We start from the raw sequence: 27,944 nt of genomic DNA on the forward strand, positions 1-27,944 counted from the left end.
CATGCTTCAACTTGGTGAACTTCCTGTGAAGTCAAGATTAGTAGACAGAGCGCCAATGAGTATGTTATTATAGTTATGATTAGGTTTCCACGTACAGCTCAAATCAGATGTGTAAATATAATCAGAAACATTTCTCTCTGCAGCACAGACTTCCAGCAGTTTCCACTCGGCATCCTAGTTCTAAGGAAAGATAATAAATTAGCTCTAATTAGCTTTCCCACACAGTGAAATGAGTTACTCTTGTCACCCCTTTGCAAATAGGAGAAACAGAGGCTCTGCTACCTTAGGAGCACAATTTTGGGATCTGAGAGGTGGTGGGTCAGATGGGGGGGTGGTTATCACTGGACTGTGTTTAGTGCTATTGTGGAAAAGCTGTTTGGTAATTCCCAGTTTTCAAAGATGCCCATTGCCAAAGGAGGCATTCAGACTAAGGTTCTTGTTTGTTTTGCTTTTATGGTGAGAATCTATACTACATCCCAATTTGCAGACTCATTTCATTTCTGCTTCATAACAGCATTTGTTATTCCCAGAGCCTGACCATGGACCCAGGGACACAAAGATGAGAAAGAGTTGTTTTCTGTAATTATCGACATCTCATCCAATGAGGACCACTCTTAGCTTCTGTTTTTCTATGTCAGGTTTTTTATTATGTCCAGCCAATTCCTTTACCAGAGAGAGCAGAGCCTTCTACAGTAGCATCATGATTATTTGATAGATAAAGAAGCAATCTGGGGTCTTATGTCATTTCCCCACTGTTTTACTAGTAGAAAATGTTTCAACTACAGGTTGGGGTCTAATCTCTTAACCCCTGATGCTGTTCTCTCTGTTGCATGCTATGAAAGATGTAGAAAGAGCAGGTCAAAGGGAGGAAAAGGTGCAAAGATGGAGGACTCATGTTAGGGAGGTGAACAGAGTTGAACAGTCCTGAAGAAAAGACTTACTTTTAACACATTGGGCTATGGTGGTTGAAACACCGGAGTAGGAAGGTTTAGGATAGGCAGAGAGAAGGATGAGCCTGCTCTGTGAAAGGAACATAGGTGACCATAAGTTAGCTACAATGCTACTGTCATTCAAAGTGCCATATAAGTCACAACTGAATGGCAACTAAGTGTATTCTCAACATGCTAGTAATCTCTGGGATGAGCATAATTAACTAGATACTCCCTAATACAAGAAGACCTTAGACAGCATCTCAACCCAGGACAGTCCTGAACCTCAGGTGATATTGTCCAAGTTCTGGTTTTAAGTGGGTGTGGCAACTGAATTATTGTTTTATTAGCATTAGTGAAAGGAAGCCATGGTTCTACAAAATACAATGCATACAGTGCTCCCTCACAGGTATCCAGTCCCCATAACAATTGCTGTGATGGAATGAAAAGGTGGACTAGGCTATCAAAACAAAAAACAAACAAACAAACAAACAAAAAAACTCATCTTTGCATTTTTCAGGTCAGTTATCTCAACTTCCAAGCAAAGAAATAAAACCTTGTCCATAATAAATGACCTCCCATCACAAAAGAAATGAATCCAGTTGATTATGTTTTTATTGCAGGCCAAAACTGCTTTTCCACCAGTTTTGGGTTCAGGACTACTCAAAGCTTAGGGAAAAAAAATACCTCTCTTAAAGGAATGTCAAAGGGCCTCTTTTCCTTCCTTAATCAAATTAAGTAAATAGTGTCTCTGAAGGAACTGTGCCACTGAGGAATTTATTACAAATGACTAAATCACAGGTTCTTCCGTGCAAAGGATATAGGCTAAACCGCATCTCACCCTCCTCACCCTCAGCCTCTCAGCACTGGAGCTGGGCTGAAGCCTATTTATTAAGTTAAACAATATTTACTGGCTCTAGTGTGTGAGTAGCAATGTAGTGTAACTTGGCTGCCTCTGAAAATCAAACTCTACTTGTCATGATTATTGCGAGCAGCTCTGTGCTATTTAGTACATGCCACAAAGAGAGGTTAGAGTCAGTCTGGGTTTCAAGGAAACTTCAGAGGCTAATCCAAATAAAATAAAAAGAAAAGGTCACTCAGAGCACCCCTGACTCTCAGGCAAAATGCTCAGTGTGTTGATTATACCCTGAAAATATAGAGAATTATGCAAACCAAAATTAATTTACTTGGCTGGGACATTTACATGGTCTCTAGTCAGTACCCAGGATAGCTTTAGAAAGCCACAGGTGGAAATTGCATAAACATTTTTATGCACACATTGCATTAAAAAATCGGACTTCAGAATGAGAAACTGGGGGCCTAACTGACTGAAGAAAGGGGCCATAGGAAGAAACAAGTTCTTTTTGGGGGGGGGCACACCCGGCGGTGCTCAGGGGTTACTCCTGGCTGTCTGCTCAGAAATAGCTCGTGGCAGACACGGGGGACCATATGGGACACCAGGATTCAAACCAACCACCTTTGGTCCTGGATCGGCTGCTTGCAAGGCAAACACCGCTGTGCTATCTCTCCCGGCCCAAGAAATAAGATTTTAAGGGAGGCACCATTGGAAGCACTGATAAAATCTAACTTTACAATGGTGAGTCAAAAAGATGCTGGCTTGAAAAATAGTTCTACCTTTAGTTGTGCAACCTTCACAGTCATTTACCTACTTAACCTCTCTGAATAGCAGGTGTATGCATTTGTCTAGAAAAACAGATTTAAATTCCTCCTAGAGTTGTTGTTGGGATGACTCTGATGGGGATGAGGAAAAGGCCATACAATACTGTCTCAATTCAAAGCAAATCCTCAACCACTGAAATCAGATGACTTGTGGCCATTTTCTCACCCTAATCTAGTGACAAGGTTGTGGGAGGGGTGGTGGTAAAAAGAGAGTTGGTGCTAGTGAGGTTTAGTTACTTTTCTTGTCAAAGACTGAAGAGAAGGGACATTTCTAGAGGACTCAAAGCTTCTTAGCAATTCATAGGGGTCAGGCCAGACTCTGGGTGCAGGCAGGGGCTGGCAGGTAAGCTTGCCACTAGGTCGGACAGAATAAGAGGGGAAATCAATTAAAAGGTGCTTTCAGGGAATGAGGGGTGGCAAACGCTCAGGGTTGATCCCTATGGGAGACGTGCATTTCCATAACAAGCGAGGCCTTCCCTTTAGCCCAGTGGCACCACAAGCCAGAGTTTTCCAGGGTGAAGTCCATTACTGGCAATGGGTGTGCCGTGTGTGATTAATGACCCTGGTTACGGGCCGGTTAGCAACGGAGAGCTCCATCCATCTCACTTCATGCAAGCCTCACACACCATTTATTGTCTGTAGCCAGGATGTGTTCGTTTGCAATTAAGTAAATGCCTTCTTTCAGAGCCCAAGCGCTGATTCCTCCATTAGTGCCCCCTGGTCCCCACCCAACAAGAAGGGGCAACAGAGATGAGGGGAGGCAGGGATAGTGACCACACAAGCCTCAAATGCATATGGCTGCTATGACTACCCTCTTACACAATGCTCCTCCAGTGATTGCCTAACTAGTACCCAACTAGCCAGTCCCATGAAGTGTACTAGATAGTCCCTGATTCAAGTGCTCATTTTCCTTAGAGAAGAAATCCTCACAGTGACTTTATGCAAGGAATAACTTATATTTATGTTTGTATCCCCTGCATTAGGTACAGTGGTCCCTTACTAAGAACCCCATGAGTTATGCAGCATTATTATCTTCTGTTATCTCTGGTGGACTGTCAGACACCATGGAATAGAGAAAAGTCATTTCCCTGGGCTGGGAATTCTTAGGGAAATTTGTATCTTGTAGCCCAGTTTGCTCCAGAATTGTGCAGTTCAGCCCTTAGCCCTCCTGCTGTTGTCTGTGTGTAGAAACATAACACCCTACATAGAGAGCATAGTAAACTCAGACATGTCTTTAGGGAAATCCATTCAGGAGGTGTAGAGAGCATGAAATTGGCCCACCATGTTGGCCTGGTGGTCTTGAGTGTTCTGTGATTATATAGACTCATGTTGACTGCCTGAGGAATGGCAGTCATGACAAGGCAGTTGCTTTTTAGGGCTTATTACCCACATATTCAGTCTTCCACATGGGACTACTTTGCCTCTACACCACAATCATTAGTGACTGTGTCAAAATCTATGTGTTCCATATGGGGCAATGGCAGCCAAGGTTGGTGAAGGCCCAGTTCTAAGGTAAGTCAGGAATAGACATGAGCTTTGTTTCCACATAGTGCAGTACTTACCTGAGCTTTTACCAAGAATGTGCGCATGTGTGATTTCTTGTGAGCAGAGGAGGCACTGGCAAAGAAATGAATACCTAGTTTTGGGGGTAAGAGAGAGAGCAAAAGTTATTTGGAAACCCAAGAGCACAGGTTTAAGAATGAAGGAAAGAGCACTTCTGAAGTCTAGTGAACCTTGAAAACTAGAATGCTTGCTAAGCAATAGAGGCAGTGTTGCTTGGAACACTAAGACCAAAGGGGCTGTTATGGTGTGAGGCTGGGAATGTGGGTCTCAGTTAACTGACTTAGGGCCTGTGGTAAGCAGGTTTTTATTTTGCCATTTTCCATGGAAACAAAAAAGTGGGGGAGCTGTGAGAGATACCTACTTAGATGCCCATAACTTGTGCTCCTCATTCATTAATATAGGCTTGTTCCTGTCTAAACAGGGTCTTCCCTCTCTGATCTCCCCCCCACCCTGTATCCTGCTTGTAAGATGTGGGTCTCAATGATTGTGTACTGATGAAAGAGAATGTATTCAATGGATATATCCCCTCTAGGCTGGAGTCTGAAGTAGTAGCTAACCTTCTGTGGGTTCTTCTATTGGTTCTACTTAGGAGAAAGCCCAAAAATTCTCAATGAGGGAGAAGGATGGTAATAGGAAGAGCAAGGATCCCAAACATACTACGAGGCATTATGAACTCCTTCAGGAGATTTCTGTGTAAATGAAAAATCAACTTTTGTAGGTTTAAAATCCCAGGAGGTTGACCTTACTTCCTTTCTTGCATTAGCAATATTAGTGACAGGGCCTGGGTTTGTATTTAATAATCATGCTGGGACAGGAGGAAGTCTTTCAAATACTCGGTAGAGAATTGGGGGAAACAAGAGGAGATTCAGGAAGATAAGAAGACCCCTGATTCAGATGAGAGTTAATCTGGGCTTTTCACATCAATTTTGATTTTTAGGAATCAAAGAGCATGCTCACTGCCTGAAACCCGGGAATCCTCATGATCCTGTCCTTACATCATCACATGCTACATTCAACAGCAAACTTAACTTGCAACTGAATATTAAATCCAGTTTTTCCAGTGTTAATCTAGGCATTTTTTTCCTTACTGCTGTGATTTCATGGTTTCCACAAAAGCAATGTTCCATGACACAATTACAAAGCATGATTTCATTAATGGAGCAGCAAAGAAGAAATGAGATGCAGCACAGATAACTGCAAAGTGAGATAACAATCCCTCTGCTCCCACAGCGGGCAGAGACCTTTAAAAACCAATGTATCTAACTGGTCAGTGGGATGCTCCTGAGCTCAGGTTGGAAAAGAAGGTCTAGCAAAGTTGAATGTTTTTCTCCTATCCATACCAACTTCATAATTTTCACTAGAGATCCACTAATAGATACCACTTTCCTACTGTCCTGTGAAAACACTGAGTGCTTTCCTCCTGGCATAGTTGGAAGGTAGCAGGGGTCTTCAAACTATGGCCTGCGGGCCACATATTGTATTTATTCCCATTTTGTTTCTTCACTTCTAAATAAGATATATGCAGTGTGCATAGAAATTTGTTCATAATTTTTGTTTTTACTATAATCTGGCCCTCCAACAGTCTGAAGGACAGTGAACTGGCCCCTGTTTAAAAAGTTTGAGGACCCTGATAGATAGCATCCTCTAATGCAGGCAAGACTGCGTATGTGAGTCTTTCTCTCTGGGACCACAATTTTGGAACACAAGGACTGAATTTGGACTCCAGTCCTCCTCCCATTCCAAATTTGTATTCCTTTCTGCTTTGCCTTTTGCAGACAAAGGTCATCTTCCTCCTCCAAGTAGCACCATTTTGCACACTCCAGTTTCTGTTCAACCTTGCTTTCAGGATGGCTGACATGCTGACTGCTCCTGGCTCTGACTTTCCACTTCCTCCCAACTCTCCCCAACTTCTGACATAAAGCCCCAGGACTTCACTTACGTATTGAAGCTCCATTTCATCCCACTAGAACTGGCGCTCCAGGAAAGCCGGCCCTTATCTCTCATTCACAGTTTTATCTCCAGCATCTAGAAGAGTGTCTGGCAAGGAGTAGGAGCCCAGTACACATTCATAGAATAAATAGAAGAATAAATGATGATTTTATCGCCTGTGTGTGATGTTCCCTGTCTTTGCTTGGTTTCAGATCTTACTGTTTCTTTTTCCTCCCTCGTGCCCTGGTGGATCATTTATCAAGTTAACGCATGTGTATACATTTTTTGCTTTTTCTGTCCCCAGGAAACTACCCCCAGGATTCTAGTTTCCAATATGCTTCTGTAGATGTTCTGAGCCTAAAACAAAGGACTGGGAGCCTTCCCAGGAGGAGTGAGGGATTTGTTCCCAAAGTCTCAGGTCCCTCCGAACACTGGCCCTTTACAGGGAGCTTTGCATCAGCTAAGCACCAGGGACCACAGCTCTGAAAGGGCTAAGAAATTTCACCTGATCATGGGTTTTCATCAGTATTTTTTAGTTGTATTTTATAGTTGTATTGAAATATTATGTACATATACATATGCATGTGTGTTGTTTTGCCTTTGGACTACTCACAGCTGTCTCAGGGCTTACTCCTGACTCAGTGCTCAGGATCACTTTTAGCTTTCAGTGAGATGAATTGAACCTGGCTAATTGCAAGCTAATCTTTTTTCCTAATGTACAAAATTTTTACTCCATCTATATGGACATATATATACATATGAAAACATATAGTTTGGTTAGTTTTTACTTATTCATGCACCTTTGAGACTATACCAGATAAAATGTTTTCAAAATTTTCTTTTGTTCCCTCAGAATATGTGTATACCCACTGTATAACTTATTTATCCCCATATTAAGGCCAACATTTATTTTTTAGGGGAGTCCCTCTGGTTACCCTGTTCTAGAATTCAGTACAAGTGGAATATTTGGGGGTGGAGCTTTCCCAACTGTTGTCCAGGGCATCTCTAAATCTATTTTCAATAATGCTTGATAGTGCTGGAGATAGAATCTGCCCTAAGTTTCCTACTATGTTCCAGCCCCTATTCATGGAACCTTAGGATATAAACCTTGAATTTTCAGAAAAATCATTACTTCGTTCCTTTTCATTATGCATAGTTTTCATTGCATGCATATAACATGGTTTATTTATCCATTAACCTGGGCAGTTTCTATTTTTTACTTTTTTTTTTTTTTTTTTTTTTTGGTTTTTGGGCCACACCCAGCGTTGCTCAGGGGTTACTCCTGGCTGTTTGCTCAGAAATAGCTCCTAGCAGGCACGGGGGACCTTATGGGACACCAGGATTCAAACCAACCACCTTTGGTCCTGGATCGGCTGCTTGCAAGGCAAACGCCATTGTGCTATATCTCCGGGCCCTCTATTTTTTACTTTTTACAGGATTATTCTGAGAGTGAAAGTCTTTTTGTAGACATATATTTTTATTCATGTGTGCAGGGAAAACAAATACCTAGTATTTCTGGATGTATGATTTGTGTTTTCTTCTAAGGAATTAGTCAAACTCTTCTAAACTGATCATGTCGTTTTTGGTTCCCTCCTGAAGTGTGTCCTGGTTTTTCCATGCTCTTGACTGACAGTATTTTCAGTCTCAGTCAAACTATAGTTATGTCTGTACTTAATTGTTCTTTAATTTTCCTTTTTTTAAGTAGAAGAGATGGGATTTGGTGTTCAAGAGCTAGAATTACCTCTGAGAAGAGTTTGGCCTAGCATAGACCAAGTAGTATCAGTAGTACTTGGATAGGTGGTATTGTGTGTCCAGTCATTGTAGAGGGAACTTTGTGGCAACAGAGACTAAATTTAGGTCTTGCGCATATAATACATATGCTCTGCCAATTGAGCAATCTCTCAGACCTTCATGTATTTTTAGTTGCAATTTTCTAATAGTTAATGATTTCAGAATATTTTTCTGCATTTTTCATCATTATCAGTGTTGTGGGTGGCATGCCAATTTTTATGGCATCACTTTATATGAGTTGTACCTAGTAGAAAATAAAAATAATAAGAAAAAGAGTAGTGACAGTATATTTTATTTAATTTAGGGAATATTTAACACAATTATATATTATATAATATATTTAATATAACATATATAATATTATATTTATTTAAATATGCTATATAAAACAATGATATTGTCATAAAAGTGGGATTACAGTGCTAAGTAAGTTTTTTGGGGTTTGTTTGTTTTTGTTTGTTTGTTTTGTTTTTGAGTCACACTCAGCAGCACTCAGGGGTTATTCCTGGCTCTATGCTCAGAAATCGCTCCTCGCAGGCTGAGGGGACCATATGGGATGCCGGGATTCAAACCACAGTCCTTCCACATGCAAGGCAAATGCCTTACCTCCATACTATCTCTCCGGCCCCTGTGCTGAGTAAGTTTAACATCACAAACATCATCTAAGAATACACATCATCTCTATTTGATAGACAACAGAGTTAAGCTTAGAGGTAATTTGCCCAGCAGCACACAGGACCCAGAGTTCAGGGACTTTGTGTACAAGGAGGCTCCAAGTGAGGCAATTCTTGGACCCCAGACGGCCTATGCTTTCTCCTCTGATTAGTCACAGACTTGGACAAGTTCTGCGTAAGCAAACAGTTATTCACACTTGCACCTCCACTTATGTAGCCCCTCTCAGTCTGATTTTATGCTATAGGAACTCAGTCTTGGATTATAAATGCAGGATTTCTCTTTTGTTAGCTCAGCAAGGTAGCCATGAGGTGGTCAAACAGCCAGGTGAAGCCTGTCTGAAGTGTGCCACTTATTTCTCTATGCCAGTACTGCCCTCCAAATCTGGGCTCTCCAGGGAGAATAATAGTCACCACCAGCTTCACTTGGACTACTTCCATGTTTATCCTTCTCTGATACTTCAAGTGTTATATTTGTTTTATCAGTCAAATTTCTTACAAGTGCCAGCTTTCTCCTCTGATGGCCATGAGAACTGCCCAACCAGCAATCAATGTTTATGCTATTGTTGCAAAGCTATTGGACTATTTGCTCCTAATAATCCAGAGATTTTACTCTGGCTCTTAAACACCAGATACCAGCAGGAGAAATTCAGAGCCTGCATCCCCATCCTTTTGATTACCAGCTCCTATTGGCAAGATAATTATGATGATAGTCACCAGATTGTGCCAAACGGATGTTACCTAGCAACCAACAGGAGCAGAGGCTGTGTCCTTGTGCTCAATACATGGCATGCAGTTCTTTGGGCAATGGAGATACACTGAATAAAATTGAGAATAAAAGCATGCCAGGAGAAAGCCTTGAGATAATGGTTTTGGGACCATACATCTTCTACTACAAGTTTGGCTCTTTTGAGCACCTTGGACAAGTTATAGAATTATACATGCCTCAGTTTTCTAAAAATGCAAACTAATAACAATCCCTAAATAATGCTGCTGTGGCAAACATAAGTACAATGTGCAAAAGGAAAGGTAGTGGATATTATTGCATGTGAGTATACAACAACTGTGAGTTCAAGACCATTTTTGTTCCACCATAAATCAAAGCATAAATCTAAGGCTTTGAAGGACCAGGATCTAATTATATATACCCTATATCCCACAGATTTTTGTGTCTTTAAGGATGACTTAGATACTATTGTATTTCGTGTCCTTGCTTGATTCACAGGGATAATAAATGTTGTCCTAGAGTTTGTGTTAAGTGAAGAAAATGGAAAAGATCTGAAGTACAGTATATAAATACAGGAAGTTAACCATTTATTTACATTATTGATGATGTTTTCAGTCAGGCTTTAGAATTCAGCTCTGGTTCCACAAAGCCTGGACCTTGGTTTAACAGGTTCATCATCCTGCTGTTCCTGCTGATGAAACAAATGTCTGAGCTCACCCACTTGAAGACCTCAGCTCTGTTCCCATTGTTTTCTACATTGACCTCTATTGACTTCAAGAAATATATTCCTTATCCAATACCAAGAGAGTCTATTGCCAGGGCAGATGAAGGGGTTCCCCCTCTGGGTTTCACTTTGTTTATTTCTGAAGTAAGATTCTGGATTCTGATAGCTTTTAAATCATTTATCAGTGAGCATCTGCAACTCCATGTAATTAGAAAAATGTTTGAAACTTGACTAATAAACCTTCTAGGGGAGTAGGGTAGGGGGCTCCCAAGCAGTGCTCAGGATCCCTTGGGTCATTCCTGACAAAACTCACCTAACCAGATTTTATGATGTAGTGCTCAGAGTATAAAGCATGGGGATTCTCCTGTACCACATTTAGTGGTTCTCTGGGCCTTCTAGGGAAAAAAAACGGTGTTTCCAGTTATCAAGCAATGTTATTGAACAAACTAGGGGCCTTATACATGCAAGGCATTTGTGTCTGACCTCAGAGTCATCGCCTTCTCTATTTGATTAATGATCTTCATTCTTTCCAGCCTCCATCATTTTGTTAATCTGGAGTCCAGTCTTTAGCATGGCTCCTGGTCACAACTGCTGCCAAATGTAGATGAGTAGTGGGAGGGAAACATTCCCTCCACCCACCCAGACACCACATTCATCTTTTGTTTTCTGTTTCATCAGCTTTTGGGCTGTCTCACCATTGACAAATTGATTAATGTTTGGTTGTGTTCAGATCTATCATCTATAAAATGTAGATAATAATAAGATCTTTCTCATAGAGTTGTTCTAAGGTTAAAATGAGTTGGAAGGAAATATTTATGCACAGACAGTATCAGATATGTTCAGCTACCTGCTCATCTGCATCATCAAACTTTGTCTTTATTTCTTGTTTAGCTATTGCATTGCAAACCCTTCTCCAGATGCCAGTATCATTCAGTTACCAGTATTTCTTCTGTAACTGACATTCCTCATGACAATATGTCCTATGGCTGGCTCACATTTGCTGCTTAATTCACTTTAGCCACATGAACACTTTTTCCTTCTCAACATCTTTTGCAAATAAGATTGCCCTTGTATATTGATGCCAACCTGTATTATTAATGTTTTTCTAAAATTATTTCAAATTCATGTTTGCCAGCTGCTTTCTTGTCCAGTTTCTTATATCGCTGGGGTCTTAAAAGCTTCTTTGGTTTAGTCAGGTTCATTTTTGTTCTTCTAATTGCAAGTGATAGCACTTGTGATCCCAATGAGTAGATTTTTAAATTTATTTTTATTGAAGAATTCTTTGTTTAGAAGTAGAAATGTTTGTATGCTTTAGTAAAGTGTTTCTCATTCTCTTTTTTTCTTGCTGACTATGGTCAGGTTTCAATGTTGTTTCCTTCCTGTAGTGTTTATGTGCTTTTTTCACTTTTACATATTTCTGTGTATCCACAGGAAGCCATGTGGCCATAGGACTCTAGAGAAATATTGCCTTAGCGGTACAATATTACCAAATTCAAGTGCAAATATCCCTCCACCACAGTCCATTCAGCCCTGGAAACCTCCACTCTGGGATTAGAGTCTTGAATTTGTTTTGATTACAGTTTGTTCCCTCACTTGGTTTCTTCGAGAGTACATATGAGAAAAATCTTATGGTCTTTTTTCTTATGACTTACTTTTCTTGGCATTGGTTGGGTTGACCCCCGACCCCCAGTTTGATCCATATTCTCATGAAATGTTAGGCTCTTATAGCCAAGTATGCTAGGAACTACACAAATTCATCCTTTCAGCTGTACTGCCATTGGGCCCCTTGGGATGCTTCAAATGTTGGCTCTTGTAAATTACATTTCAATGAACACCAGGTACTAGGGTTGAAGCCAAGTGGCCTCTTCAGCTGATTGCTCCCAAGCATGATAGAAGGAGATGGGCATTGGCATTAGAGACATGGGTTCAAATCCAAGCTGTTCATGTTTATAATCTTGGACAAACTATTTCAGGTCTGGAACCTGTGTTTCATCATCTGTAAAATATACTCAGTAGAGTTGTTAAGAACATTTAGAATAAAATACTTTAGAGTGGGCTGGGGGCCAAGGAGATAGTTCAATATACTGGAGGCATGCCTAGCATGCAAAATGTTCCAAGTTAATCTCTGGCACCACATGATTCCCCAAGCACCACAGGGTGGCCCTGGTGGCTTCCAGAATTGCTGGACCTAAATACAAAACCTGTCAAACTTGCCTGCTAAGATATCACTTGAAGAGTTCTGCCTCTGGTACCCTGAGCATTGATGGGTGTGGTCCCCATTTGTTAAAAGAATCAAAAAGTACATTGCTCAGAAAAACTTGATAAATGTAGTTTATTCCTTTTCCCATGTTAGGCTTTTCTTTCCACAGTGGTGAAAGCAGGGCCTAACATCCAGTGTTAGAGACTTGTAGATAGACCACAATAGTACACCTCATAATACAATACTTTTTTTTTTTTTTTACAATACAATGACCATGTTAGAAACATCTAGATTTTGGAGTCTTAGAGTTTCAGTATCATTTTTTTTTTTTGGTTTTTGATTTTTGGGTCATACCTGGCGGTGCTCAAGGGTTAGTTCTGGCTCTCTGCTCAGAAATCGCTCCTGGCAGGCATGGGGGACCAAATGGGATGCCAGGATTCAAACCACCATCCATTCTGGTTCGGCTGTGTACAAGGCAAACGCCCTACTGTTGTGTTATCTCTCTGGCCCTTTCAGTATTATTTTAAAAATTCAAGTTGAAAACTGTTTTCTAAAGCAGTATTTCAGAGAATTCTGTGCAGTATTTCTGACATAATAGGCATTTAATATAATACGTATCCTGAAAGCAAATGGATGTGTAAAATAAGCAAAAACAACGGCACTGATTAAAACAGACTTTGAGGTCTCTGAAGCCTGCTTCTTGGTCTCCCTCATTCTAGGAGCTAGCCTTTGATGCATGACCTCCAAATCCTCCAATCCTGTATAGTACAGTTTAGAAACCATTAATTTGGTATAACGCTATCCCCACTGCAGACATTTCTGTTACAGTATTATTGATGAGATGATTATCCGGTTTCTCCATAAAGAATAAAACTTAAAGTGAACAACCATTCTAGCTCTTGACAATTAGAATTATTAAGTATTTTTTATATTGAGACAAGAAATCTCCATCTCTCATTGATGAACTCATTAAGGTTTTATTCTTTCATTCAGTCATTCATTATAAGCTCTGAGCATCATTTCCTTTTTACCTCAAAGCTTTACTCTTGAGATGTACTCATGGTTTTCTCCTTCTTTTAAGGTATGTTTTTATTATGCTGCCCCATTTAGTGAAGATCAAGGTGAAACTTTACTGAAGGTTTTAAACATATTTTAGATGAGTATAAGCATGCACCATGCAAAAAACGCCTTCAGATTTGCCTTGTATATACTTTCATTTGTCTATCCAATAAGTCAATTGCTTGAGTAATCTTCTCTACCTGCCAGTAACCTTGCCTTAACTTTCCTATATATTCATTCTATTTTTCTAAATATGGCTTTTCTCTAAGGAGCCTCAAAAATTTTACTATTTATTGTGATTCAATAACTCTTTTATCACCTTTTCACCATATCCATCATTCCAGCCAACCACATAAACTGTCTTCCCATTGATCTGCACTTAAAATATATGGAAGAAAGGAATTATTATTATTATATAGACTCTTACTCTTTTACTTCATTGATAAAAAAGAGTAAACTATGACCTTAGTCTTCCTGCAGCTATCATTTTATATCTGTAATGAATATTAAATGTCAGTTATTATTGGTTGAACACATATGATTTGACTCACTTGTTGAGGCACAGGAGAATCTGCAGTGCACACATTTCCTACCCTTGTAAAACTTAAGTAGAAGGGAGCGAGATTATAGAAAGATAAATAAGGAAAACTGTGTTCAAGTATATCAGTGGATAATTCTGTGGAAAAGGTAGGAATAGGTTTAGAACAGGAGAGATTTAAATTACATTATTGCTCATAACTTCCTGTGATGAATTAAATATGGATTTGGGGATAACCTAGAGTCTGGACTTTATTTTTCATGAATGTGATATTTTCTGACAGCCTAAAGGAAGGAGGTGATGAGATACCTTGAGTAATGTCTCAAGTGATGACACCTTAATGAGTGATGGAGGGAGTGGCAAGTGAGGATCCATCTATAAGCCATCACCAGTGACAAAGGATATGGGGACTGGTTAAGAGTTGATTTCTTTGAAGTCTAAGATCCCTAATGATTTTGATGCTTCTAGGACTCCTCCTGAGTATCATCTAGAAAGGAAAAAGTGAAACATGAAGAACTAAGTAAACACAACAGAAACATTGGAATATGAAAGTATGAAGGAAATTTGTAACACAGTATATGAGGTGGCAGAGATGTCCATCATTTGTGGTATATGCTCTGATGGCAAGAGAGTGGTACATGTGAAAATCTATACCTCGGAATGCTTGTGTGAAAGAATTGCAAAGTACTTCACTGGGGCTGGAGTCTGGAAGCAAAGTAAAATCAAGATCTACAACTGCAGAGAGGCAATCATGAAAGAATGGGGGTGGGGTCATAGCTTTTACTCCTTTTATCCTGAAGGAAACACTTCAAGCAGAAGAATGAAATGACTGCTACCATTTTCAAAAAAGTCTCTTTTGTGTCTATATTTAGCTGGCAAAGTAAACTTGTATGGGATGCACCAGTCAGGAGCAGAGGCAGAATTAGGGAAAGGGAGACCAGCCCAACTGCACATTATAGTTCCACCCTTTTTTACTCCACTGCCCCACAGCCATTTCACAGTACCTTATTATTCCTAGAAAATTCAAGCTCTAATTTTTAAGTCAAGGATACATGTTAGTAGGGGAAGGGAAACCAGGGTCTTTGGTGGAGGGTTGTAACATTGATTTGAGCTTTGTATGTCTGAAATTCTGTTGGCCACATCTCCGTAATTCATCATGCCTTTAAAAAGGAGACTTTTTTTTTAAAGAAGAGGTAGTAAAATATGCTCAAAGAAAACATGGAGTTAAGCAGAGAGAAAGCACCACAAGCAAAGAAATAGCACACCCCAAGTTGGAATGCATGTATTTAAGGCATAAAATGCCAGAAAATCTTAAATCTTCTCCAAAATCTTTGCCAATTTCCCATCTCTAAGGAATGCACTGATATTTGGGACTTCCTTGCCAGCTGCAAATCATGGCACCTGTCCTTTTTCTTCTCCTTTCTGCTGTCTTCTCACAGAAATCAATGTCAAAGCAAACAGGTGTTGCTAATAGTACTAGAGAAAAGGAGAATCAGGCAACAACAACTTCAAGGCTGAAATAATAACATTTTAATTGGAAACTGAATGTGAAGAGACTAGCCCATGTAGATGTATTCAAATTATATGCAAATACACCTGTGGTCTTTTTAACTATTGTAGAACCTCTATTTGACCTGAGGGAATACTTAATGGTAGATGTTAGCTTTCAGCTGAAGCTACAGACTATTGAGGAACAATGCTGGCTTTACCTAGGTTTGTCACAATTAAGAAATATATTGATAGTAACTTCAACTTAATTAGCTTAATTGAATATTGGAATTGATAGGGTCTTTAGAGGTGCCCCTCTTTTGAAGCTGAGCCTTTGGGAGATTATAGTGGGTGGAAGAAAAATCCAACTTAAAAACAGTTGAGATCACCAGGACTTTGTTGAAGTATGGGCACCCTCCCCACTGCCTTCTCATACTTCTGTAAGGCCTAGCAGCCAAAACCATGCCCCACAGGTATTGCTGCCACATCTGCATCAGCCAATTCTTGAAATAAAATGCAAAATAAGCCAAAAAAATCATGGGTACACTGACTTCACAGCTGAAAACTGGGACAATCTTGGGAGGAGAGCAAGCCAAGTCCTTGGCTTATTGTAGCCTCATCAGCTACACCCAACACCCACAATCCCCATATTGTCAATGACCCAATATCACAGCTTAACCCACTGATTTCTGTAAAGATGCCTAATTAACCAAAACTTCAGGTATGCAAATCTTTGGCCTAAGATCAGTGGAACTTTGTCAGAATTAGTGTGGGCAGCCTCCCTTCACTCCTACCTCCTGTCTTCTTATAATTTTAGAAGGCCTGGCAACTTAACCCATTTCCACTGTCATATCAGTCATAGAACTTTGAATTCCTGGACCATACTGACCCTCCAAAATTTCAATACTGTCATCCCAGTAGGAACATACAAAATAAATGTCAATGTGATATAGAAGCCTCCTAATGTTAAGGAAAAAAATAACAGAAATTTCAACTATTAACTATAGCTTAGCAAACATTCTAACAATGTTTTAATGACTTCGTTGCAAAACATAAGAATTTTCACAATTTTCTTTTGCTGTAATTAAAAAATAATTTCATTACCACTTACCTGTAAACAAGCAATATAAAGTGTACTATTTCATAACTGCCAAGGACCAGGATTGGGAATGGATGGGAATTAAGGGCCAATACTGAAAGAAACTTTATACTGGTGGTGGGATTTGTGCTGGAACATGAAATGGCAGAAATAAAGTATTTTAAGTAACTATGTAATCCATGATAATCAAATAAAATATTATTTTTAAAAAATCACAAAAACCCTACCTAGCAGAAGTGAAAAGAATGGGCAAGGAGCCAATGGAATTCCTAGGAAAAGAAGGAGATTGCTAGCAGAGACTTGAAAGAGTAAAGTGAGACCATTATCAAATGGGAACAAAATTATGCTAGCATGCATAATGGTGGAAGAGAAAGATAAGAAAGCAAACATCCTCTCACTAGAAATGGGTGTGTGCATAATTGCATTAGATCAATTCAGACACCTTAAGTCTCACATGGTCCAGAATTCTCAGGTCAAATTCCTGCAAAAGAATAGGAAACCAATGATTTTTTTTTTTTTTTTTTTTGGTTTTTGGGTCACACCCGGCAGTGCTCAGGGGTTATTCCTGGCTTCACGCTCAGAAATTGCTCCTGGCAGGCACAGGGGACCATATGGGACGCCGGGATTCGAACTGATGACCTCCTGCATGAAAGGCAAACGCCTTACCTCCATGCTATCTCTCCGGCCCCGGAAACCAATGATTTAAAACAAGATTTTAGCAATGGGTCTTCTTCTGTCTTTATTTACTAAGAATTAATTGTGTTAGTGACCAATTTACTGTTGTATATTATATGATGTAATTTTCTGATTTTTGAAAACAACACATCGGAAACTCAAGTGATCTTCTCCTATAATAGCATGACCTTCAAATTTGTGACTCACTTATTTTCTGGGCAGATTTAGTGGTGCAAGTTCATTTCAACCTGAATGGAATCAGCCAGTGTGGAACTGTTTCATTCCTGAGGTCTTGAGGACTTCTAAGTGGTCCAGGAAAAAAACATCAGTATGAACTTCCAAATCAAAATCCTCCTAATCATTGCTCCCCTCCACCCTACACTCCGATTTTCCCTTCTCTCCAGAGAAACTCCTTGACCAGAAAGTCTGCCTTTCTTTTCTCTTTTGCATACCTCTGGAGTAGCTACCCCCAGCAATCAACCCATGTCTCTCCCCAATGAACCTTCCAGCTAAGATAAATATAGACTTTGCTCTCTCTTGCTCACCCTTCATGAATATAACTTCCATCAAATCTCCCTATTCCAGAGATGTTAATGAAAGGAAAAATAAAGTAGAATTTTAAAATTCATAAATTTGTTTTTCCCCTTGAAAAATGTTTACCTATGTTTGCATACATATGTCTGTAATCAGAAAAAAATAATATTGGAAGGTAAAAAAAAAGCTAAAATATTACCAGATGTTAATTCTATGCATTATTGAAATTTTCAAAATTATTCACAAAGGATATATTATTTTTAATTGGAAAAAATGAGGATGATTACACATCAAACAAACAAACAAAAAAATACAAATGTATTTGCCTGGGAAATCAATTAACCTGCCTCTCAACCCTACTCTACAGGCTGTGCCCAGCATGCTGTGATTGTACTCATGGTCTCATGCACCCCCAGGACTGATATTGGAGAGAAACAACAATTCCTCTGATTATCTCAAGCTTCCTGCTCCAAATCTGGACTTCTGGAGAAGTAAGTTAATTTTCAAAAGAATAGTAGCTTAAATTTACAGTATTTTAGAAATAGAAGGACTTTTTAGTTAGTAGTTTTAATCAGGGCTAGAATGATAATATAATTTATAAGTCACTTGCTTTACACATGGCTAGTACCTGTTTTTATTTTCTAGCCTCACCAATGGCCCTCCAATTACTGCCAAGAGTTATCCCTGAGCAGAGTTAGGAGTAGAATGTAAGCCAGTAAACAAATAAAAAGTCATTTGAGAGTCTGAAATATTCAGCAATTCCTTAGATACAGACAGCATATTCTAGGAGGAGCTGCAACAGGGACCTCCCCTCCATTTGGGATGGGACATTTCTTTGATCATATGTAAAGAAGAGGATTGTATCCTGAGGTTACTGGGCCATGTTAAGTGTCTTTTCAAAGCTAAGAGCACACATACAAATGCCCTGCTCCAGACATAATCTACCCCCACTTCTCCCACTAGCACCCTGCTCAGGTCTACCACTTGCAGATTCCATCCATTAAGGAGCCTCAACTTAATACAGAACAGTTCAGAAGCACCGTCCTAGACAGTTCTTTCAATCTTAAGTTTTTTTTTTTTTTTGTTCCTAGTCAAACATGGTCATCCCTGATTATATCTGCATTATTGATTATATTTGTGCCACTGTTTGGGAAAACCTATATGTTATAGAAGCTCATTCTCACTTGCCTGGACCTTATTTTATTATAGAAGACTTATTATTAGGTCTGCTAGTGTTTGCACCCAGTAATATTCAAGGGCCACCAGTGTCACACAGGCAGTAAAGTGGGTAGAATACAGTATTGGGGATCCAACTAAGGTTCTTGCTCACTTTAAGAATGTGCTCTGGGGCCAGGTAGGTGGCGCTGGAGGTAAGGTGTCTGCCTTGCAAGCGCTAGCCAAGGAAGGACCGCGGTTCGATCCCCCGGCGTCCCATATGGTCCCCCCAAGCCAGGGGCGATTTCTGAGCACATAGCCAGGAGTAACCCCTGAGCATCAAACGGGTGTGGCCCAAAAACCAAAAAAAAAAAAAAAAAGAATATGCTCTACTGTTAACTTAATAAAATTTAAAGTCTATGTTCCATGTGTTGGGTAAGGCCTCCCTCAGTATGGCACCCCTCAGCTGGTGTGTCTGAAGACTATAGGGTAACGGCAGAGAAATTAATTCACAAGCAGTCAGTTTCATTGGTATTTCATTGGAGTCAGCTCTGTTTATTCTATGGCCCTATCCACCATTTGCATTTCCTCACATGCCTTTCTCTCAGCTCTGTCTGTCTCCCTTCCTGTTGCTCTCCATTCTTCCTTTCTACTTCCTCCCTGGCTCTCTACCTTTTTCTCCTACTCCCTTTGCCCCACCCGGACTCTATTAATCTATATTTACAATGCCCCCCCTTCACCCCAGATGTGGGCTGGTCTAACCATTCCAGGAGAGATTAACATATCAACAGAAAGCTTAGGTCCTTGGGGGAAAGGATACCTTACTCTCTACTACTTGAGCTGTCTTCTTGTACCCTATATAAATCTCTTGACATTGCAATGCCACCCCCAATTTAATAAGGTTCAGTAGAAACAAGAGATCTTTCAAGATGGCCATGTGATTTTTCACCTTTGAATCTCTGTTAAAAACATTCTATTATAATATTTATCTCTGTAGTCTAGGAGAAATTATGCTTGGTTCCGCTAATCCTTTAAATAAATGAATGAAATGGGTTTGCAATGTTTGATGCTGAATTTTAAAATCACATTTCTACCATTAAAGCTCTGTGTGTATGTGTGTTTGCATGTTTGTGTGCATACTAGCAAGCATGGACATACCCAGTTCTATCTTGTTTAGGTCTGATGTCACTATGTCTCGATTTTCTACATTGTGTTCAGATTATTTAGACAGTACTTCCTGTCTGTTCTCATTTCCTTGATGACACATACTTGAGTCAGTGTTCTCGTTATTTTATAAGCTTATGAATTTTTCAAAACTGTTAAAAATCATAGTTGAAAGGATAGGAACAGCTGCCTCAGTTTACAGTTAGATTCAAACTCTTTTGACAGTGAAATTAGTTAAAATCCTGAATAACTTAGCCCATTTTCTTTGGTGTCCTTTAAAGCATGGATAGTTGTACCTTAACTTATAGAGTCATTGTGATTAAGTGCAATCATAGTACTTGTAAATTTTTAAAACAATGTTTGAGACATTATAAATGCAGATTAAATTGGTTTTAAGCTTCTTTTTAATTTTTACAAATTTTATGTATAGCAACTACTTAATAATATTCTATTGTTCCCTGGTTTTCGGTCACCTTTATATCAAATAGGTTATTTCCATCACTAGCTCCTGGGATTTCTAAAAAATTTTGCTTTCTAGGTTTTACTCTATGGAGCAACATATCTCACTGGACTATTTTCAAACCAGCCTTTTATCAGTATCAACAATCTTCTTTCCTCTAATGCTTTTTACGCTGAATTCTGCTTTGAGCTGTTGCCAATTGCTGCTTTCTTGTGCGTGGCTTTGTATGGTTGAGGAATATTTGCTCAGTGTCCCCCCACCCCCTTTTCCTCTCTTGTTTTTGTTTTACTGTGCATCTCTTGTAAGCTGCGTCAAGTTGAATTTGGCTTTTAACCCAATCTGAAAGACTTTATCTTTTATTAGGGGAACTTAAACCATTTATATTTACTGTCATAATGGATCTGTTTGGTCTTATTCTTGTCTTTTTGTTTTATGCTTTCTCTTTTTTACTTTCCTGGGCCTTTCTTTGTTTCCTATCATTTTTTTCTATAGGCTGTCTTATCTTTGTATTTTTCTTTTTGTCCTTGTGATTTAAAAGCTTACTCTCAGGTATAGGGAGATAACTCAAAAGGCTGAAAGAAGTAAATGCCTGGAATGCATAGGACCTGAGTTCTGTTCCTGGTACTGTATGGACCCCCCATGCACCATCAAATATGGCCCCGGTGACCCCTGAGCACTGCCAGGCTGGAACAGCAATGCAGCATGCCCCAAGCACCAGATGACTGTTTTCTAGCATCAAACTGCAGCTTCCTAAAGCCCTAGCTCTGCAGCTGTTACTTAGCCTTCATTTTCCTCAATGCAGAGAGAGAGTGAGAGAGACAGAGACACAGAGAGAATAGGTATGTGTATTAGAGAGAGTAAGTGAGCAGATTGCGTTCTACTTCCCCATTGTTCTATGGATAAAATCACATTGTGGGGGGCCAGAGCTATAACGCAGTGATAGGGCATTTGCCTTGCATGCTGCTGACCCAGGACAGACCTGGGTTCGATCCATCAGTGTCCCATATGGTTCCCCACGCCAGGAGCGATTTCTGAGTGCATAGCCAGAGAAACCTCTGAGCATCACCGGGTGTGACCCAAAAACAAAACAAAACAAAAAATCACATTGTGGAACTCTCTGGACAAACTTACCTAGCTTCAACCTCCAGCTGAGCTTCAGGTAACTTAGTAAGCCTATGAGGATGTTCTTATGTTCTTATGGAGAGCCCACATATTCTTATGTGGATAAGAAACTCCTTGACATGGAGTGAAATCATGAGGCAAACTGGGTTGGGCTAACTGGAATATGTTGAATGTAACAGAAGTCTGCCAAAACAATACATACAGTCACATGGCTGGAACAACAAAGGGACATGATGAATTGAAATAAGCCAGAGACAGAAGGACAACTGCAGAGTGATCTCACTCATCTATAGTATATAGAGGGATAAATCAAGAGTAAGGAGAATAGCAATTGATAAAAATAAGATACCCTCAGATACTATACTATAGACCATAAAGTACAAGGTTGGGAGGAGGAGGCAAAAGGTTGACTGGAAGTAACACAAGAAATAGTTGAGGGTCTGAAACACACTGATATACTAAGGAAAGTTACAATATGCACTACAACCTTAACTGCCAATCAGAAAATAATGGAGGAAGGACTGGAAGAGAAGGAACATTAGACCAGAGGTGACATAGAGTTATAAGGAGAGGGTCTTAGTCACTTTGATGGTGGGTGTGCGTATCTTTGTGCATGATCACCATAAATTTGAACACTTGTAACTTTGCTATTACACTATAATACGAAATTAATGAATTGCACAAAAGAGCATACTGTACACTAAATCAGTATGATTTAGTGGAAATGATGTAAGACTGATCAATCCTGCAGCTCACTTTTCCTCATGGTTCTTTCCCCACACTCCCTACTATCTGCTGTTTTCTCTCTCTCTCTTCTCTCCCTCCTCTCTTTCTCTCTCTCTCCATCTTTGCCAGCTCCCAATCTGGTTCATTCTGGTCCAAGACCTCAGACTACAGAGGTGATCAAGGAATATCAGAGTAATTTCCCATGGCAATGCCAAGTCCCCCTATTAAGGCATCATGAGCAAGTGGTTTCTTGCTTCCAGTTACCCTAGGAGCCTGTGGGGTTTTTGTAGATGAGGTCTGAAGTGGAAAAACATGTTCCAGCTGATATCCAGGGGAGAATGGTTCTGCCTGTGCTCTGTGTCAGAAAGCAGTTTTGACCTCTGATGGTTTCAATGAAGATGTTTTGGTGAAGGGCTGTGAATAGACATCAAGTACACAGCCATAAGGGAAGGATAGTGAGACACCCATGGGTAATAGCAATGAGAAAGTATTTCTTCTTCTATAGCTGTAAGAGCTATTAAAGACATTGTTTACCAGACATAATGTCTAAAGTATGAGCCAGAAGCTGACTGGAATCTGTGTCCTGGATGGACACAGCTAGAAGAGTGGCTAGAATTGAAAGGGCAGGAAAGACTTTGATCACTCTTCCTGCCACTCTACCACTGTTAGAGTTTCCCATGGTCTGAATCATATCAAGTAACCCAGTGCCCACCCAGGAGACCATTCACAGATATCCATCTCCTATGCTACAGAGATGGATAAAAGAGAGAGAGAAATTAATGAGGCAATAACCAAATAGTAAATCATCAATTCCTGAGAAGAGATTAGAAAAGTAGGACAGATCAAGTGGAACTATCATGATGAGGCCTTTTTCTGGTTCTCTGAGTTAGAAAGATTTAGAGAAATATGTTGCATTTTTCCTCAGAAGGCAACTGCCATTCACCTAAGATCCCTTGCCCAATACCATGTTGGCTTTGTGTATGAGTCTCTTAAAGACTTTCTCTTTGATATTGAGACTTACCCAGAGATAGACAGCATGCTGAGCTTTCTATTTTGTCCTGAGAATATGCAGATGAAAGAAAGAAAATCTTCTAATCTTGAAATACTGGACACATATTTGGGAATCAATTATTTTACTGTGTGAACTGTAGAGTATTCACATGGAAACTAGTGTCTAGGATGGCAGCTAAGTGATGCATCTTTGCTGAGAAACCATAAAATGTTTGGGTTCTAGAGGATGACTTGAAGTCATGTGGTGGGAAAAAAAGACAGAACTACTTCTAGAAGATGGCACAGTCAAGATCAATAATATAAGACTGAACAGAGATAATGTGTTCATGGATTATCTGGAAAGTAATGATGGCTGGAAAAATGGAAATAGCAGGAATCTGGTATTACAGAGATAGCCAACTTCCTGGGAGGTTCAAACCTTCTTAGATTATTGCTTCTTCTACTGCATTTAGGCAGGAGAAAATTTCACTGAAATGGTCAAGCATCACTCTTCCTGCCTGTATCCTCTCACAATTACTAAGGAAAAAAGGTTTTAACCAGGGTTCAGGGGTATAGTGGTTGGGGAAGAAGCTAGAAAGAGAGCAGAGTACCAATCTATGTAGAATCTATTTAGTCAATGGACATTTTTCTCAAGAGCTTTTTAAAAATGAAGCTCTTCTGGAAGCAAGGAAAGTAAGTTGGATAGGGATCCACTTGGAGATAATGTGTAGAGTGATAAATTTAAAAAAAATTTTAAATTTTAAAATTGCAAGATACAATTTTCATTTAATACATGACTAGAAGGAGATGATTTTGAAAGTTCTGCTATGATATACAAGTTGTGTTTGATTTCTTATATAAGTCCTCCCATCATCCTATGAGATGGGGATTATTGATCCTACTTTGTCTAAACTGAGGATTGAGCAGTAACTTTCCAGGATCTTCTCAAGAAATACTAACCCAAGCAGAATTAAGACATGAATCTAAGGCCTGTGTTGCATTTACTCTAAACTCCAAGGTGAACTGCATGCAGTCATGGAGAGGACTTGGGAGGAATGAGACTTTGTAGATGGATGCCATACCCTTCATCAAGTTGTCAAGGGGACTGAGGGATACAGGAAACCCTCTAATTTAACACTCTACAGGTCTCAGTTTGTGGACCTGTGATCTAAATGGTCTTCTATCCTTCCACTCTACCCCTATAACTTTGTTTCCCTTTACTTTCCTTTTGTCTTCTGAACTTAGCTCCCACCTGAGAAGCCTGGCACTGCTCCTAGAAACTGAGCTTTAATGGTTTGCTTGACTCCTCCACCCACTTGAGTCCCCTTTTGTCTCTTTCTTGTGACTTGAGTGCCCTCCCCAAAGGGGCTGCCTAGTAGTGGCTGAACACAACTCCTAAATGCTTCTTGGAGGACTGTTTGTTTCTTCTTTCTCTAGAGATGGCAGGGATTTTGAATAAAGACCCAAAACAAACAAGAAAAGAAGAACTTTATTTAAAATCACCATCTTCCCTAAAGCCTGTTGCCAGGGCAGTTCCATCCCTGACCACTGTGAGCTCTTAGACTGTGATTTACTATGGGTCATTTTTTTTTTTTGGTTTTTGGGGGCCACACCTGGTGACATTCAGGGGTTATTCCTGGCTATGCACTCGGAAATTGTTCCTGGCTTGGGAGACCATATGGGATGCTCGGGGATGGAACCATGCATGATCTGTCCTAGGTCAGCCACGTGTAAGGCAAACACCCTACCACTGTGCCACTGCTCCGGCCCCTACTATAGGTCAATTTCTGCCCACATCTCACCAGTACTCAAGCTTTATAGGGAGAGGCTGATCCCTAACTTTTCAGGTGGTTGCTGCTTATCTGGTAAAGTTCAAAGGCTCCAGACCTCAGGGGCAGGGACAGGGCAAGCTAATAGATTGACAAGAGCAGAGTGGCACAACCAGTAACAAAAAACCAGAATGATAATGCATTTCCTAATGGCCTCCTTCACAGCTGTGTACACTGATTTAATCTTTGCAAAGCACTCTATTGTTTATGAGGCCTCTGGGTACAATTTTATGCCTGACTGAAGAGGTTGCTAATAGCTGCCATATTTGTGTTTAAGGACCTGCAAAGGATTAAACGAAGTATTTTAGAGCAATGAGCCATAATAAACTAATAATATATTGCAAATAATAAATGTTTTTTAGCCAATAATTGACTACAAATCTAGTGAACTTTAAATGACGAAAGTGTTAATTATAAATGCAATTCTTCTATGACTCCTTCCATCAAGTAGGAAAATTAGGGGCAGATAAGCAATTGGGGGTCCACAGGATCACCAGGGAAGGTTCATAGACATGGATCCTTTCCCCCTAGGGTGGTAGTAGAAACTGTCAAAGTCACTTACTGAAATGTTCGGTTACATTTCCCTCTTGTGGGTACAGAGCAAGAATCAGTGGCCTAAGATAATCATTGAAGTTGTTTGGTTTGTTTTCTTTTGAATATTCATTTCCCAGGCCCCAGGTTTTTAATACTTAGTGTGTATATGGGAGACTTTCTATAGAAGCTCATACAAGATCTTGAAAAATGGGGCTTTCTACTTCCTTCTTTTTTCCTCCCTCCTCCCTTCCTCCCTCCTCCCTCCCTCCCTCCCTCCCTCCCTCCCTCCCTCCCTCCCTCCCTCCCTCCCTCTCTCCCTCCCTCCCTCTCTCCCTACCTCCCTCCCTCCTTCCCTTCCTTCCTTCCTTCCTTCCTTCCTTCCTTCCTTCCTTCCTTCCTTCCTTCCTTCCTTCCTTCCTTCCTTCCTTCCTTCCTTCCTTCCTTCCTTCCTTCCTCACTTTTGATAATAAGCCTGTTATGAAGCAGAAATGGAAGCATTTTTGTCTGACCTGTTGGAGTCAGTATGACAGTCACAGCATCAATTGTAAAACTCCAAAGCTCACACTCTTTTAAATAATTCTTATTACATCTATCTTCAGGGCCCTCTGTAGGTCATGGAGGGGAGATTCTTGCATTTTGATGGTTAGGTAAAATATATTTCCGTATTTTATACATTTTTTAATCCAACAAGTTATTTTTAATTACCTCATGAGTAATGTGTAATCATTATCTAAAATTAAGATCATAGATTTTAAAATTCAAAAGGAAAATTACAATCACCCATAATCCTACTACCCGAAAAAATTATTACCAACTTTATGTTTGCATATATTCAAGAATTTTATTTTATAGTAATAAAATATTGAGATAAAATATTTTTGTTTGGGGGCCACACCTGGCAGTGCTCAGAGATTACTCCTTGCTCTGTGCTCAGAAATCACTCCTTGAAGGCTTGGGGGACCATATGGGATCCCAGAAATCTAATCCAGGCCTGTCTCGGGTCAGCCACGTGCAAGGCAAATGCCCTACTGCTGTGCTATGGCTCCAACCCTGGGATAATACAACTTAATTATAATTTGAGACATTTTTTCACAGTTACAGAGTTGTTAATGACTGGGTTTCAGTAATAAAAATCCAATGAATATACTTCTGTATTAACATACTTTTTAGCCACCAATGTCTCCAGTTTTCCTCCTTCCTTTCCCCTTCTCCAGCTTGCCTCTATGACAGATACTCTTCTATCTCTCTTTACCTTTTATTATTTTAAGCCTTGTGATTTGCAATATTAGTACTGAGGGGCAACATGCATATCACTTTATGTCCTTTCAGTACCCAGTTTTTTACCATAGCAATTATTTTAAGCTATCAGTGCCATGGGGGTCACATCTCTGCCCTGCATTTATTTTGTTTGTTTGTTTTTTGCTTTTTGCACCACACCCGGTGATGCTCAGGGGTTACTCGTGTCTATGCACTCAGAAATTGCTCCTGGCTTGGGGGGCCATATGATATGCCCAGGGATCAAATCGCCTCTGTCCTAGGTTAGTGTGTGCAAGGCAAACGTCCTACCACTTGCGCCACCACTTTGGCCCCAATAACAGCATTTCTTAACATTTATGTCTTTCTGAACAATAAAAATTTGCATTGCATAATACTGCATGTTCTACATCTATTCTTCATAGTTATTTAGGGTGATTCTAGTTTTTTTTTTTTTGAGTCACACCCATGGTGCTCAGGAGTTGCTGCTGGCTCTGCATCAGAAGTTGCTTCTGGCAGGCTTGGGGAACCATATGGGATGCTGGGTCAGTCCAGTGCAAGGCAAATGCACTATACACAGTGGTATCACTCCAATCCCCAGATTCTAATTTTTCTAATGCCATCTAATTAAGAAACCTATCAGTACTGATTCTAGAACAGTGAGTAGCAACTTATTTCTGAACAAATTAATTTATTTTGATCATTTATTTTGAACAAATTTCCCAGAAGAAAAGTTCACTAGATTAAACTAACCTAAATATTTCTAGACTTTTGATAGATTTGATAGCATAGTATCAATTTTCAGTCTAGTACTCATCCATTTGGTAAAAAATAAAGTGGCTAATAATATACTTATACTTCCCCCCACCCTCCTGTTAGAAGTAGAATGTTTTCAGCCTTTTTTTGTTGAGAAAATTTTCAGTTTAACAATATACATATAACTTTATTGAAAACTTACCATATAGCTTATACAATGCTAAGCACTTTATATATATTCATATATTTAATCTTTCAGTAATCCCATGAAACAGACTTTCTTTAAGTTGCCTAAGGTCAAATAGCTGTCTTGTGATGGGCCTGTACTCTATTTCACACCTAATGGT

The 27,944-nt window shown here is 39.8% G+C and overlaps 1 long non-coding RNA gene across 1 annotated transcript in view; it reads left to right on the forward strand.

Annotated features, from left to right (window-relative positions):
- Positions 1-27,944, forward strand: part of LOC126010988 (uncharacterized) — a 585,811-nt gene that overhangs the window by 367,777 nt on the left and 190,090 nt on the right. The window contains exon 3 of the long non-coding RNA XR_007496744.1: positions 17,975-18,098. This is a non-coding gene — a long non-coding RNA (uncharacterized LOC126010988). The remainder of the gene's footprint in view (positions 1-17,974; positions 18,099-27,944) is intronic.

Source organism: Suncus etruscus, chromosome 6 (assembly GCF_024139225.1).
Source record: "Suncus etruscus isolate mSunEtr1 chromosome 6, mSunEtr1.pri.cur, whole genome shotgun sequence".
Lineage (NCBI taxonomy): Eukaryota > Metazoa > Chordata > Mammalia > Eulipotyphla > Soricidae > Suncus > Suncus etruscus.